This window comes from Lingula anatina, chromosome 8, assembly GCF_051362555.1.
Source record: "Lingula anatina isolate TDL-2025a chromosome 8, LinAna3.0, whole genome shotgun sequence".
NCBI lineage: Eukaryota > Metazoa > Brachiopoda > Lingulata > Lingulida > Lingulidae > Lingula > Lingula anatina.
This window is the reverse complement of record NC_141774.1, coordinates 4,061,041-4,076,303: the sequence shown is the minus strand read 5'-3', so window position 1 is coordinate 4,076,303 and position 15,263 is coordinate 4,061,041.

The following is a 15,263-nucleotide window of genomic DNA, read 5'->3' as shown; positions in this document are numbered from 1 at the left end:
ATCAAAACAAAATTCGAATTGGAAAAATATGTTTCTCAAAAGAATCTTCAGTTATGCCATTTTCTTACAGAGCCATTTTCTTTGAACCATTTTCTTTGACTAGTTCTTTATTTACAAATTTACTTTACAGTGTCATGGTAATTCTTCGCTACTCTCTTTTATGTAAAATGTTTGTGTAGTGAAATGCGCAGCATCATTTGTATTATATTGTATTTTACGTAGTTTAGCTATATACATATATTTCATGTTTACTTAATGTATAGTGAATGTCTTGTGTGTGTGCTTGTGTGTGTGTTGGATATGTATTTTTGTTGTCTTTATGTGAATATATATAAAAAAATCAAATATGGGCCATGTACTGAAGGATCCATAACATTAGGTAGGCCAGATGTATTATTTGGACACGTGGATATTGTCCCTGTATCTACCATGTTGATTTGAGCTGGTGAAACCTATGGGACATATTGCATCCTTCCAAGGCAGCAGGATGGTGGAGGATTCATAATGTTAAGAGATGGATACAGACATGACCACAGATTGTCCTTGGTTGTTATTCCATGACCCTTAAACAGTGTTAGATACAGTGAAGATCTATTGTTCACTATAGTTCTGCTACATATTCAGGTGCACATCTAATAGCAACTCATTTTAATGGACGAAAAAGGCATGCCCCCACAGGGGCAGAATTATAGAGAACTACAAAGCTGCCAACAACATGGTTAGTTTGGTATGGCCAGCAGTTCCAAGCTTAAATCCAAAGATAACTGTCAGGACAGAATCCAGAAGTATAGTAACATGTTATGGTTGTCAGGAATGATGGAAGAACATTCCACAGCAAAAATGTCAAACACAGGGGATGTTATGGAAAGTTAACATATACCTTTTTTTTAAATGTGTTATCAAAAAATTCATACAAGAGAAAATTGCAATTAAATTAATTGTTCCTTCATTAGATAGGTGTTTTATATTGAAAAAAATGTTCATGATCTTTTACAAACCATATCAATTATAGTTACCACATACTTTAAAATATTTATGTTATCCTGTTTTACCTCTGAAGTCAAGTTTTAAAGGTCCACATCATCTAAATAAGTCTAGATTAAATAAAACATGACTTAATTGCAAAAAAAAAAAAAAAAATTGGTAAATATTTGGTCGCCATTTTGGATAAAGCAGCCATCTTGGGTTAAGACACAATCTCAAATTTACATTTAAATTTTAAAACAATTGTCATATACCTGCATATTGTAAAATACAAATAAAATATACTTGATTTAATAAGGTATTTCAACTTTTATTGCAGTATTTTAAATATGGCTTTATTTCATCGCTCAATGAAACCACCGATAAAAAAGCGTTTTTTCCTGTGATGCTTCATGTCATCGTCACGATCTTTAAGGCTGGATTACCTTTGCAAAGATTTTCCGTGGTATTTTTGTAACAGCTTTCACTGTACTTTATTAAGAACCCGAGTTTACTCTGTAAGTTGACGTGGCAGAAACGAGAAACGAATGTCTTATTAATACTTTACAAATAAATAAGAATTTAATGCAGAACTGAACTAAAGTAGATATATTTACGTCAACAACATTCATGAACTAAAGATACTTGTTTCTATGATTAAACTAAACTTCTAAACAAAATAAGGATGAAAAGAAATGACAAGTACTAAAAATATCAAACAAAATAACTTAAAGAAACAAAATCTTAACATAAAGAAAATGAAAAGCAAGCCAATCAAGTCTATCTCGCCTGTAACTTGACGTGGCAGAAACAAGAAACGAATGTGCCGCGTAAGAAAGAAGGGCGTGTTATATAAAGAAACGGAGACGCACGAACACAAACGAAAAGGCACGAACACACTTCTCTACACTAACACAACTACAATCATACATACGCAACCTCATATATACACATGTTACATTTTATTTATATCGAAAGTAGCTACAGGCAATTAATATATCTTAAGCTTACCCCGAGGAAGTAGAATTAACCTACAATTACGTAGACAAAACTGTTACTTTTAGAACACAGTCTCTTAGAGAAAAAAGCTGGTAAATTTTACGGTGAAAGGGCATTTATGATATATGCACCCAAAGTTTGGAACACCTTACCCTCTGAAATACGAGCAGCAGGTGACAGAGATACTTTTAAAAAGCTTTTGAAGACTCATATTTTTAGAATAGCATATCGGTAACTATCATATAGTTAATATTAATTTTTAATAAGGTGTACTGTAATTTTATGATTAATTTTAAATGTTGTCACTTTAGTTTCTTATCTTTCTAGAATATGAAATAATTGGTTCTTTAAATTAGTTCTTAGTCCTTTAAAATTGTAATGTGTTCTTATACTAGTATTTTGTTATTTAGCTCTTTTAAGTGAATGTTGTAAGGCGCATTGAGATTTTTTATGGAATGCGCCATAGAAAATAAATCATTATTATTATTATTATTATTTCAAAAAATCGTCACGTGTTTGCAAATAGCTAGGTCTAGGTTCACATGGAAATTGATGAAAAATTTCAAGGTATGAATTATCATATGTATGGAAAAGTAAAAACAAATAATAAATAAACTCCTGTTTCACAATGATATTTACTGAATATAAATACAGGGGTAGAAGCTCAAAGAGCTCCAGCGCAAAACAAGTGTCTGTCATGCTGTTAGTATAGTCTAGTGGGGTTTTTGAAAAAAGGCTCTGCTAAAGAAGCAAGGGGCATTTTGGGGTAAAAGTTGGGAACCAGGCTTATTGGCATAATTTTCTCATGCTGAATCCGATTAACCCGGTTCCCAAGCAAAATTTTGCGTTTTTAACTGTCTAATTTGCCAAAAAAAAAAAAATGACCGCCAGATTTCCAACTTTCTGCAATACCTCTGTAACTAGACAGGCGAATATGACAAATGAAGTGTCTTTACCTATATTTTCAGGGTTGAGAAACATTAATAAGACACTTCTGTCAAAATTAGACTTATACAATTATCCTTAATATGCAAATTAGGACCGCTGTACCATGAAAATCTGACTCCCCTAAAATGTGACTCCCCAGTCAGATTTTCATAATGAAAATGTGACTCCCCCTATGAAATTTTGACTCCCCCCCCCCAAAAAAAAAAATCCATAAATCTCATTTAATTTGAGTAAATGACTATGATCTTGTAGTATGCATAATGGAGGACACATTGGCACTTTTTGTTAGTTTGCAGGTGAAAATTTTCATGAAAAAAAAATTAAAGATTTGTATTTTACCACCCAAGGACTCCCCTATGAAAAAGCTATTTATTTGATATTTGATTATCATTCTGGCAATGTTTTCTTTGAGGATACTTTATGAAGAATATATTGAAAGTATCTGAAAGTTTGATCGTAAAAAATTGGTTGAAAAAAAAAAACACATGAAATATAAGAAAAATTAAGGATTTGTATTCTAACACCCAATGACTCCCCTAAAAAAAGCTATTTATTTGATATTTGATGATCATTCTGACATCTTTTCTTTTAGGATACTTTATGAAGAATATATTGAAAATATTTGAAAGTTTGAATGGTAAAATACTGGGTGAAAATAAATGAAAATAATTTATGAAATTCTTCATTTTCATATGCATGGGATTTGGACTCCTGTGGACTCACATTATATCTGCTGTTGTTTTTCCCAATTTTCCCAAAACTGAATGAAAAATGGGATTGATGATTTTAAATGGATAATACATTTGCATTCTTGTACCCGGAGGATTTTGACTCCCCTAGGCTTTCAAATATTCCCAATATAATCTTCATAAAGTAAAAGTTAAGGAAAGGCGTTGAAATGATCATCAAATATTAAATAGATAGCTTTTTCATAGGGGAGTCACTGGGTGATAAAATTCACATTTTTAATTTTCTTATTTTTCATGTTTTTTTAGTTTTTTCATCCAATACTTAACCATCAAACTTTCAAATATTTCCAATATAATCTTCATAAAGTAAATTTAAAGGAAAGATGTAGAAATGATCACCCAATATCAAATAAATAGCTTTTTCATAAGGGAGACAATGGGCGGTAGAGTGCACATTTTTAATTTTCTTATTTTTTCATGAAAATTTTCACCTGCAAACTAAAAAATGTGCCAATGTAACCTCCATTTTACATACTTCAAGATCACAGTCACATACTCAAATTAAACAATATTTATGAAGTTTTGTGGAGGGGGAGTCAAATTTTCATGGTGGGAGTCAGATTTTCATTATGAAAATCTGGCTGGGGGAGTCAGATTTTCATGGGAGTCAGATTTTCATGTTACACCGCCATTACTGAAAACCCGTTTTACTTCTGTATCTCTGTACCTAGACAAGCAAACATGACACATGAATTGTCTACACCTATGTTCTCAGGGTCAGGGAATGTGATTAATCTGATGTGTTGTCTGATGGGTAGCACTGACTTGTGCGTCGTGTCTTAGTAGCACCCTTCATTGTTTCTTCCCTGTATCTGTCAAACACAAGTCAATCTGCCCTCAGAAGTGCTCTTCCATATGTGTCAGCCAAACTACCAAAGGTCACTGTATAATCAGGCTTTCCCAGTAAAATTGCCAGTGCTTGCCCATCAATTATAAGGCAAGGTGAGCAAAGTCGGATCCAGGATTATTTGATGGGGGGGGGGGGGGGGGGGGGGGGGGGGGGGGGGGGGGGGGGGGGGGAGGGGGTCCTCGGCTGCAAAGTCGACCGACCACACACACACACACACACACACACACACACACACGCACACTTGGCATGGGGTTAGGGGCCTGTTGAATTTTTGGTATTTAAGAGGGCGAACGGTGCCATTTGATATGGTTTACAACTGTGATTCAGCTAGTCAACATTATTATTTCAAGGGGGGAGGGGCAGAAATCGAAGAGGGGAGGGGGTCAGGACCCCCCGAGCCCCCTTCTAAATCCTCCGCTGGGTTAGGAGTCATTTAGTTTAATTTCATCAGGGCAGACTACGTCTTCTGTTAACCTTTCTGCTAATGCAGATTTGGTCTCAACAAAATCGTTCAGAAGCTTGAGAAACTGCTCAGACTCCAAACTTGCTATTATCACAGGAATGTGTTCCGGATCGTCAAGCATTTAACTGGATTCAATAAAACACCAGAAGATTAAAGCTAAAATTCAAGAAATTTTGTTAATTAAAATAAAACTATACAATGGGTGACCAGCAATAAGCTAATGGAAAAATCGCTGAAATGAATGAGGTGAGATGTCATCGTGTACTTGAAGTAAACATATACAGATTGACATTTAATATGGAATATTTTAGTTCAAAAGCAGAGTGTTCATCATAAATTGACCTTTTAGAAAATTTGATCACATATGACAAAGCATGCCAAAATTATGCTAATACGCCTGGTTCCCAACTTTTACCCCAAAATGCCCCTACTATTCTTATTTTGTTTAAATCCCACTAGACTAGTACAGGTATCAGATAACACCATTTTTGTTGCCCAGTAAGTCTTGAAAATTCCTTATTTTGGATCAAATCAAAGAGATAAGATGGAAGCCATCGTCAAATAAACTACAAAGACAATTTGATACAACATTAAGCCTCGGTCACAACCGGACGCACGACTTTCAGGATCGTACGTCCCCTGCGATTTTTGGGTGTTGCGGAGGCCGTGGAGTTCGTAGAGGTAGAGGAAAGTCTGCCTTGCGAGTCGCAAGGGTCACATGAGATGTCCTTTCAAGCAGGGACGCTAATTGCAAGGAGCGATGGGCGTGAAAATTGTACTCATTTCTTGAATTTGTCTTGCTGCCTGTGTACGTGGCACACACTCACCACTTACGAAGGGAATGCAACGCACAGCGAAAGTAGTGCCCTTTTCTATCAGTTTTGCTTCACACTTGCCTCACACGTTTGTGGCTACATACTGACGGCGTACGTCAGTTTTGCTTCCTGTTCTCCTTTTCTTTCTTTCTCCTCCCTTTTTTCTACCATGTAAGCTTCTTTCTCTTGCCTTTTGGATGCATATTAGGCTGTATTCCCAGAGCTTTTAGATTGATCTATCCCCGCTGGGAGTCTCACTAGATTACTGTCAGATAATCCGGCTTAAATGTCCGTCCCGCCTACTACAAGCTGTAAGGGGGTAATTAACTTTCGTGTCCGCTCGGCCGACAGCTATTTTGCGTGAACCCACAGGGAGTTAGGTCGATCTAAAGTAGATCGATCTTATCTCTGGAAATGGGGTCTTAGAAAATAAATCGTGCAAAAATATGAACATTTTGAAAATTGTTGTATACGTTATACAGTCGACGTTCATTGTAGAGACACGAGCGTGCGTCTTGAGCACGCCTTTTTTACACCAGGCGTGGGGGTGACGCACGTGCAACGCATTCCCGGGGTGCTCTCGACTTTGTTCTAGTTGGGAGGGCGTGCGCAAAGGGCACTTGCTCCTTCATTGCTTGCGACGTGCGTCTTGCACGACGCGCATCTCTCTGTGCGAGGGGAGCAAGTTACGCTTGCGGCCCCGCTGTTCGCAGGCTGTTCGTAGAATCTTTTGGACATGGCCAACATCCCCCGTACGTGCTTATGGGCTGTCTGCGAACTCGAAATCTCGTAAGAAGGACTTGCGTGGGACGTGAGATTCTGCGCAAATTTGGACGCAAACAGCCCGTAAGAGCCCGTACGGCCGGTTGTGACCGAGGTTTTAATAAGCGTGTCTTGATAAAATTACCAAATAGAAAATATAATATATTTCTGTAATACGAAGATAGTATATTAAATCAACAGTTGGCACCATAAGCTATTTTTATCAGATATGGCTCAAGAAAACCATAGAAATAACCCATTAAGAGACCCAGAGTATATTGTATTACAATTCACAATTTTTGTTTCGGAGATAAGAATAGCAGAGGTGAGGTGACGTACATTCTTCATGGGTTATTATCCGGAGGATCAACTTTCCTAAAAGTTAAAAAAATTATTAACGTTTATCCTTTCCCATAAGAAATGAGCATTCAATCTTCTTAAATACTTTTTGTTAGAAATTTGGTCCGTTACTGAGACTTGGCTCCGAAATATGACATCTCAACTTAAATGTATAACATTTTGTATGGTGTGTACGAACTATTTATTATGGGGAGATGGCAGTATTTTTTAAAGTGCATTATCGTGAATTACATAAAAGCACAGGCAGTTCATTTATAAGTATTATAACCTTTTCTATAATCTACTTTAAAAAGCGTTACGGAGGTTAGAGTTTACTGGTAGACAGTGATTTAGTACTACCGAACAAACGGAAATATTTGATCAAAAATATTACATATGAAAAGAGAGACATGTCTGCAAATTCATTGAGGGTAAACAATGCTTAAAGATGGCAACATATGCACGTTATAATAATAATAATAATAATAATAATAATAATAATTATTATTATTATTATTATTATTATTATTATTATTATTATTATTTGGCAAAACCGCTATATTACTAAAGCGTTGAAATTATACAGTAGAAGTATATATATTGATCATGATGCACCTTGAAAGATATTCTTCGGGGATTATCATAACGATAATTATCATCATTATCATTATGAAAATTATGATAACTATGATAATTATTATAATTATCATTATGATAATCCTCGAAGATGGCCCAGGGGCCAAAAGCTTGTATTGTATTTTACAACTATAATGTAGATCTTTCAAGGTGCATCAATATAAATACTTCTATTTTTATCTATACGGTGAATTAACATGAAGCAGCATACAGTATAGACTCTTAGAGTTCCCGTCAAGGAGAGTTCTACAATGCATGCATTCTTGTCTTATATGCAGAATACACGTTTCCCCACATTAAAGTACTAAAATTATTTCATACAATTTTATTGCTAAAAATAGGCCGCGACAAGTATTTTTCGGAATTGGAACCCTTTTCGAGGAATGGCTATATATTTCTACAGGTAAATGCCTGTAGAGAAGGTAGGAAATACTCTATAGTTGGTGATATTACTTAATTACTTACTTGTTTTTCTCGCCTAAGACCCAAGAACAAGAGGAACCGATGTTTGACGTACATCTCCAAAAACCATTGGGTATTTATTACAGTTTGGTTCAAAACGGCCTTTAAAGTGAAATCGTCCAAGGCAGTCGGTAGGTCGCCTCCAGTGGCCTGACACAGCTCACGTGATCTTAACCAGCTAAGGGGCGGTCTCGCGTCTTGTAATTCGGTAAGTAACTTATAGCATTTTCCAAAGATACATGACGTTTCTCTACCGTTATGAAAATCTTCAATTAAGCTGTCAGAGATGTCAACATAGTTTTCTAAATTGTAAGAAAGGTGCATGTCTTCTACCTGCCGTGGGTTTGAGTCAGTGGGTAGAGGCTCTAAGACAATACAGACTGTCCACGCACTGAGAGTGTTCCAAGTGTGTTCAACCGAGAAACTTTTCCATTTTTCATTTTTCAAGATAAATGTCGGTGTGCTAGCGAGTATGCGACCTGTGGGAGCTTCGTTATGCCCTTCACCTGAGGCAAATGTGAAATGTTCTTCTATTTTAAATTTGAGGACAGCCTTTATATATTTACATATCCGAGCCATTCTGAATTTCAGCGAATAAAAACACCATTTGCAATACCTGTCCTTTTTGATTGTTATTGTATATGTAATCCCGGCATATCGATGTCCACAAAGCCCGTAAAATGCACCTGTCGATTTAGAAACCGTTTCGTTGTGCTCTCTCTTTTCTGAAGTTGACAAAATGGTATATTCTTCCAAACCATATCGCCCACCTTCACTGGTTAAAGATAAAGATGAACAGAAAGTTTTGGTGAATTTTAAATCGTAACCGATACGCCTGGTGACGAATATTTCGAACCCGTTACTTTTATGTGTGATGTGCAAGAAGCATGCATAATGAGTAAATTTCCACCATCCTTGTTTGAAAAACGTGTCATATCTATGTGAGAATCTCCGATAAATGAACAGCATCCCACCAACTTGGCAATGTGATCTCATCGGCACTCTCAAATTTTTATGTTGAATAAAAGTGCCATGACCAGAACTTCCGTTGTGTCTTGTTTGGCAACTGTCGTAACTGCCAAAAACATCATACAAAAAATCCTTCTCGATCCGGCGGTATGGTTCATAAATGTTCTCAACCTGGTTGCTTGCACGTTTATATAACAACCAGTAATATACATAACTTTTAGGTTTAAAACACGACCCACTGTTATTGTCAAATCGAAAACAGTAGAAAATTACACGTGGTCGATTTAAATAGATAACCGCCCTGAGTGTGTCAGTTGTATCATAGAAGACGCAACTCGGCCCGACCACCACCAAGTTATTATGTAAGTGACTGTAACCAGTAAGTATTTTCCCAAAGAATAGACACTTTTTTTCATCCACTCGGTTCGGTATAGCCAAGTGTGATATCAAACTGCCGGTTATTAAAATCACTGTGGAATTTGAGAAAAGATCGATATCATGGCGAACTAATGATCCAGGGGTTACAGTTAGACCAACCCAAGTGTTGTTACTGAGGTTTGTACAAGACGTGTCCAGGCGCCCGTTAGCGTTTCTAGAAGATTGGCATACTGTTCCGGGGGTATAGGGTGTTACAAAAGACCTGTAACTGGCAACAAACACCCATGACGTAGAACCTGGTATGTGCCTTTCCTCAGTTAAGTTAAAAAATGCATTCCAACCTATCGTGCTAATGGAACCATTTTTCAGCGACATCTGAGTGTCAGTAGGATACAAAATTATCCTGGATCCTGGGGGTCCTTCGTATACGTGCAATGTATACGGCACAGAAATGTTTGAAGAAATGTTTGTATATACTTCCCATTGTAGTAAAATTTGATCACCACCTGCAGCACTGATATGAACGTGATACTCCACTTTACTATCGCACTGCGTCGAAATTAGATCTGTTTTTGGATGAAACTCGCCTCGGGGTGAAGACAAAACTGTAGGTAGTTTAACTTGATGACAGTCTGAAAATACTGCAAGATATTCGATTTGAAATCCCGAAGATTCCAAAATGCGATCTGTGAAAAATTCTGCGCAGACCTTATTTCCAAGTAGGGTGAGTTCCGTTGAGTTGAGATATGTCAGCCCTCCATAAAAATTACCGTAGTGACGGGAGTCATTACATGAGCCGATAGATACGGCAAGATAATCGTAATCTTCTAACGAGAAATGGTTAAATGTGAAACTTACCCCGCTACCCTTGGTAGTGGTTATTTCCCATCTCTGTATGTGATCTCGTGGATATTCACCAATGCCAAAATTAGTACTTTGAATAACACCGCATATCCCAGTGTTGACCAGAACAATTGTATCACCCTCTCTCGTATTCGTTTGTTCCCCACACTCGGCCCAGACACACTGTTGAATTAAGTTCCACGCTTTATAACCTGTCAGCGCCGGTAATTTCAACACAGATCTCTTCAAGCATTTGCGAATTGATGAACGCGCATTAGACGCTGTTAAGTGACTTATGCCATCGCTGACACCACATTCAGAGAAAAGCGTGAAAACTGAAAGGAATATGCACCACGTCTTTTTGATTCCCATCGCCAAATCTCAAATCTACTGCCGCCTAAGTAGTGCTACACGCTACTGACGCACGAAATAAAAACGCTGCTCTTTAACTTGTGTAATCAGCAAATAGGCGCCGTGCAATCTAATGATTGTCCTTTTATTGATTCAAATACATTAATATTTAAAAGAATGAGTCAAAATTGTCAAAAGAGGTGGATGTCATAATATCGTGTAGTGCATCTTTGTGTATTATAGCTGTTTTAGAAAACGTTGTCTCGTTGCCGTACTGGTGTGACGTGTCAGAGTGTTCCCCATGAGAAAGAGTGCGGTTCCCTTAAATTTGCTCAGGCAAGCCCCGACCTAAATGTTGACCCAAAACCCTAATATATACTGTATAATTAATTGGAGGGCGGACTCTCTGTTACACGGACTCTTAGTTTCGTCACACTGGTGTCAAATTTTAGTGTATTTCTTTTAATCTTTTAATCTTGTTTCCAAATAGTCTTTTATTATTCCTAAATTTTAATAAATAAATAAATAAATAAATAAATAAATAAATAAATAAATAAATAAACATGTAGTCTCAAATACATCATTGGATCATTAAAGCTCACAGCAACAAAAACATTTTAAACATTTTAATCAGAGCTTAGGTGATAAAATCGGAAAATGACATTTTATGAGATCAAAAAAACCAGTGGCATGATATAACATGTCGACAATATTAAATAGCTAATTTTGTTTTAATTTTGACATGACAAAATCGACACTTTCCGAGGGAACAGAAATACATATACCACTACTTTTATTCCTACTAATTTTATGAAATATTGCATTTCCTAAAACCAGTATCTTTCAAATGACGATTGCTTACATATTTTAGAAATTGGAGCAGTTTTTACATTACATGTTTCATCATAAAGACACAAAGCGAGTAAGCACTTCAAAACAGACTGTGCCATTACCAAGCCGTCAAATTGCATACTTACATGGTTTATTACTACTTGGTTTATTTCTATATATTGGCGTCACATGAAGTCGAAATTTATGGCGTTACAAGGATTTGATTCAAATTATCTTAAGAAAAATTCCCAAAAATGTGTAGCAGACGGCCTAACGTGTCCAGAAGACAAATCGGTGACGTCCTATACGTAAAACACTTTTTGGTCTTCATGAAATCTTAAACACGTGCTGGAAGACGAAGGCGTGTTTATTGCCCCAAGTGATTGCTCTTCAAAAGAGCGATAGGGACGCTGCTGCTGCTCATGCACGAACGTTTCCGAGACAACTGAAAACTGGTTGTCTTTAAAACGTACAATATGCCTGAGGACACTTAAAACCACTCTTTCAGGTTCATTGTGCAATTAAATTTTGCACTTGTAGCTACTGCTGTGTACAGAATCGGGTATCCATTAAAATCATTTATGTAGCTTAATGTTCACAAGCACAAAGAAGCCCAGTTTTTGCTCAAAATTAAAGAAAAAAATAAGTCTATATGATTGGTAATGTCATTTATTAAAATGAAGAAGTGTAATATGATACAAGATGAGGGATTTAACAACATCAAATTTAATGATCACACATACATCCACAATAAAAGAGAGTAAAAGACAATGGCGGGATTGTGAGCTTCTCTCACTTCTTGTGGCCATGTTATAAAGATAGATCACCTAAACAACAGAGCTGGAGCCAGAAATAATACGCTCTTATTCCCTTGTACCAGAGGTACAATCTTTGGCAGCCATGTAAACATCCGACAATTTTATCAAATAATACACAAGACAGTACGTTGAGAAAAAAATTACTGAAATCTATCCATTTTTATATCAAACGTCATGGAATTACGTTAATTTATGTTAATATAATATTCTAAAACAAATTACACATTTATAACTATGTTTCCAAATTTAAGATGCACGAACAATAAAGTAAAGTGAATCTTGCAACAATAAGAAGGCATAATATGAAAATTCTGACTTCCACATATTACCGGTAAAGTAAACCAAATTTCGCCATATAGCCTTGAAATTGTATATAGAGAGAAACATAGAACAAAGTAAATACGAGCATCTGCAAGACTTGACTAACTACAAGAAATGAACCTACCCCCTACATAATAAGCATACGATATACTTTTGTGATAAAATGAACCCAGATATAACAACGAGTGTGAGCAAGTTAAGTCGGGGAAGGGTAAAAAAAAAAAAAAAAAAAAAAAACCGGAGGGGGATAACTAGAGAAGAACATTGATTTGATAGAAAACATAATTACACCAAGAAAGATACATTAAGCTGATTATTGGGTCTATCCAGTCCATAGGGTCCGTAAGTCTGTCGATTGGTGAAGAATTGCCGAATATTGAATACCACATACCCTAGGTTCTAGATTTCAGTTTCGCCAGCTCGATCTTGAATCCATATAATAACCCATATTCACACAACTGAGTCTAGAAAGTAGCGTAAGGCAGGGGGTGTGTTCAGCAAAATTTTGCCTGGGGCGCTTTAATATTTGGAAGCCATAAGCCTCGTACGTCACAGCTCTGTTCCGCAGTATATGCAATTAAACAAATAAAATAAATAAATATGCTTTACGTTTCATTTTCGACTTCATACATTCAACTGCAGATTCACTGCAAAGCAGTTCCTTTGATTAACGGATACTCTAGATTGTTCCTCAGGGGCACTGTAAAGCTACCACATCATAAAAAGTTATAGTGAGCAAGCTAGCTATTTAGTGCCCTGACACTCAGGGCACCCATAGTCTCCCTATTCAAAATTCACAGGCACCCCGCCACCAAGGAAATGAACAGTAAAGTTTCAAGTTTTTGGACTGTTCACTTGGCTGCACACCTGCTCAGTCGCATTTGCTTAAAGGGATAAAAACTCTTCGTATGAGATCTATATTTCACAATAAAAGCATTGTGAATAACTCATAGAAATACAATATATTCTGTTTTACCACAAATACGGCAGTTATAGCTATTATTCTGATATCTGAGCTTGTCTTTAGACCACGTGACCTCCATTGATGGCTATACTCTGTTAAAATCTCTTAAGAGATTTTAACAAAAAAACAAACTTTTTAGAAAAAAACCAGGGACTAATTTTGAAATTAAAAATGGATTCATTAACCATTGGTAAGTATGGGAAATTGTTGTTTACTCCAGGAATATTCATTTTTTGGCCGAAACGAAGAGTTATTATCCCTTTAGATTTTAGATGAAATAAGTTATCAAGTATTTTTTACGCCCCTTTAGCTTCCGTGATTGAACAAAGAGACGAGAGCCCCGTAGAGGAAAACTTTATGATGCTCTCCTGGTTTATGCATGTTTCTTTCAAGGATCGTTTTATTGCCATTTGTTTCATAACGATAATGACATGGAATCATCACTGTAAATCTAAAACGCATGTTCCAGTGGATCGTTCTTCTCAGACGCTTGTTTCAAATAAATTGGACATTTTCAATGAGATATTCAAAATGCTTCATTTCAAGTACATTTCCAAAAAAATGAAAAATGTCATGTTTGTATCCCTAAAAGGGTTTCACTCTATAGGATGCTGTTTGAAAACGTTTTTGACTTCCAGGGAGTCGCATTAACAGAAAGGGAAAACATTGCCTATCCAGATTACACTATTTGTGTAAACAAGAATATCTGTGTTCGTTGCAAGGGCTGACCAGAGCGTTTCTAAATGATTTCAAGTCAAAATGTGACTTTCTAAATTCCATATTAGATCTTAAACATTGATAAAAGCAAATCTTTGTCAACTAATGAAGGAACATTTTGCTCAACAATTCTACACTTTAGAACCACAACTGTTATCGTAAGAACGGGTTCGGGGGTCTGTCGCCGTCCAGAGGCGCACAGAAATGCCAAGTAGGTCGAAGACCTCAACTTTGTATGTTATCAGGCGCCATTGTCGAAAAAATCCATTTCACACAAAAACAATGATAGCCGAACTCACACATGTGCTGATAGTCCATTTTGTCAAAACCCATTAAGAGGTAATATGACAGCCATGGAAGCTTATCTTATATCTAATTTTCCATTTAATACAATTTAGCATTAGGAATTGCAATTTTTTCACGCCTGCTTATTTTTTATGAATTTTAATCACGGGCATCTGCTATTCTCATCATTATTGGTCGTCAGTCATAGAATAACACTTGACGCAGGCAAATTACAACATGAATCATGTATACTAGACTTATAGTTTTATTGTCTCTGGCAGTTCACTGAAGAGTTTCAGTTTTTGTGAACGTTTCCTCTTCATTGCTCCGTTTGGGGCAATACTGGGGTGATTTGGCATCAATGAGCTTTCAATAATAATGCAGGAAATGACCGCACCATCTATCTGTGGTGGTAAACAAACGAACCCAGAAATGAAATATCGATTAGTTGTTGAACAAGAATCTGTGTGTTCGTCGCAAGGGCTGATCAGAGCGTTTATTAACGATTTCAAGTCAAAATTTGACTTTCTAAATTCCATATTAGATCTTTAACATTGATAAAAACAAATCTTTGTCATCTAATGAAGGAACATTTTGCTCGACTATTCTCCACTTCAGAACCACAACTGTTAGCCTAAGTACGCTCAGTCGCATTTGCTTAATTGAGGAAACAAATTGTAGATGAAATAAGTTTTAGGCCCCTTTAGCTTCAGTGATTGAACAAAGAGACGAGAGCCCCATAGAGGAAAGCTTCATGATGCTCTCCTGGTTAATGCATGTTTCTCTCAATGAACGTTTTA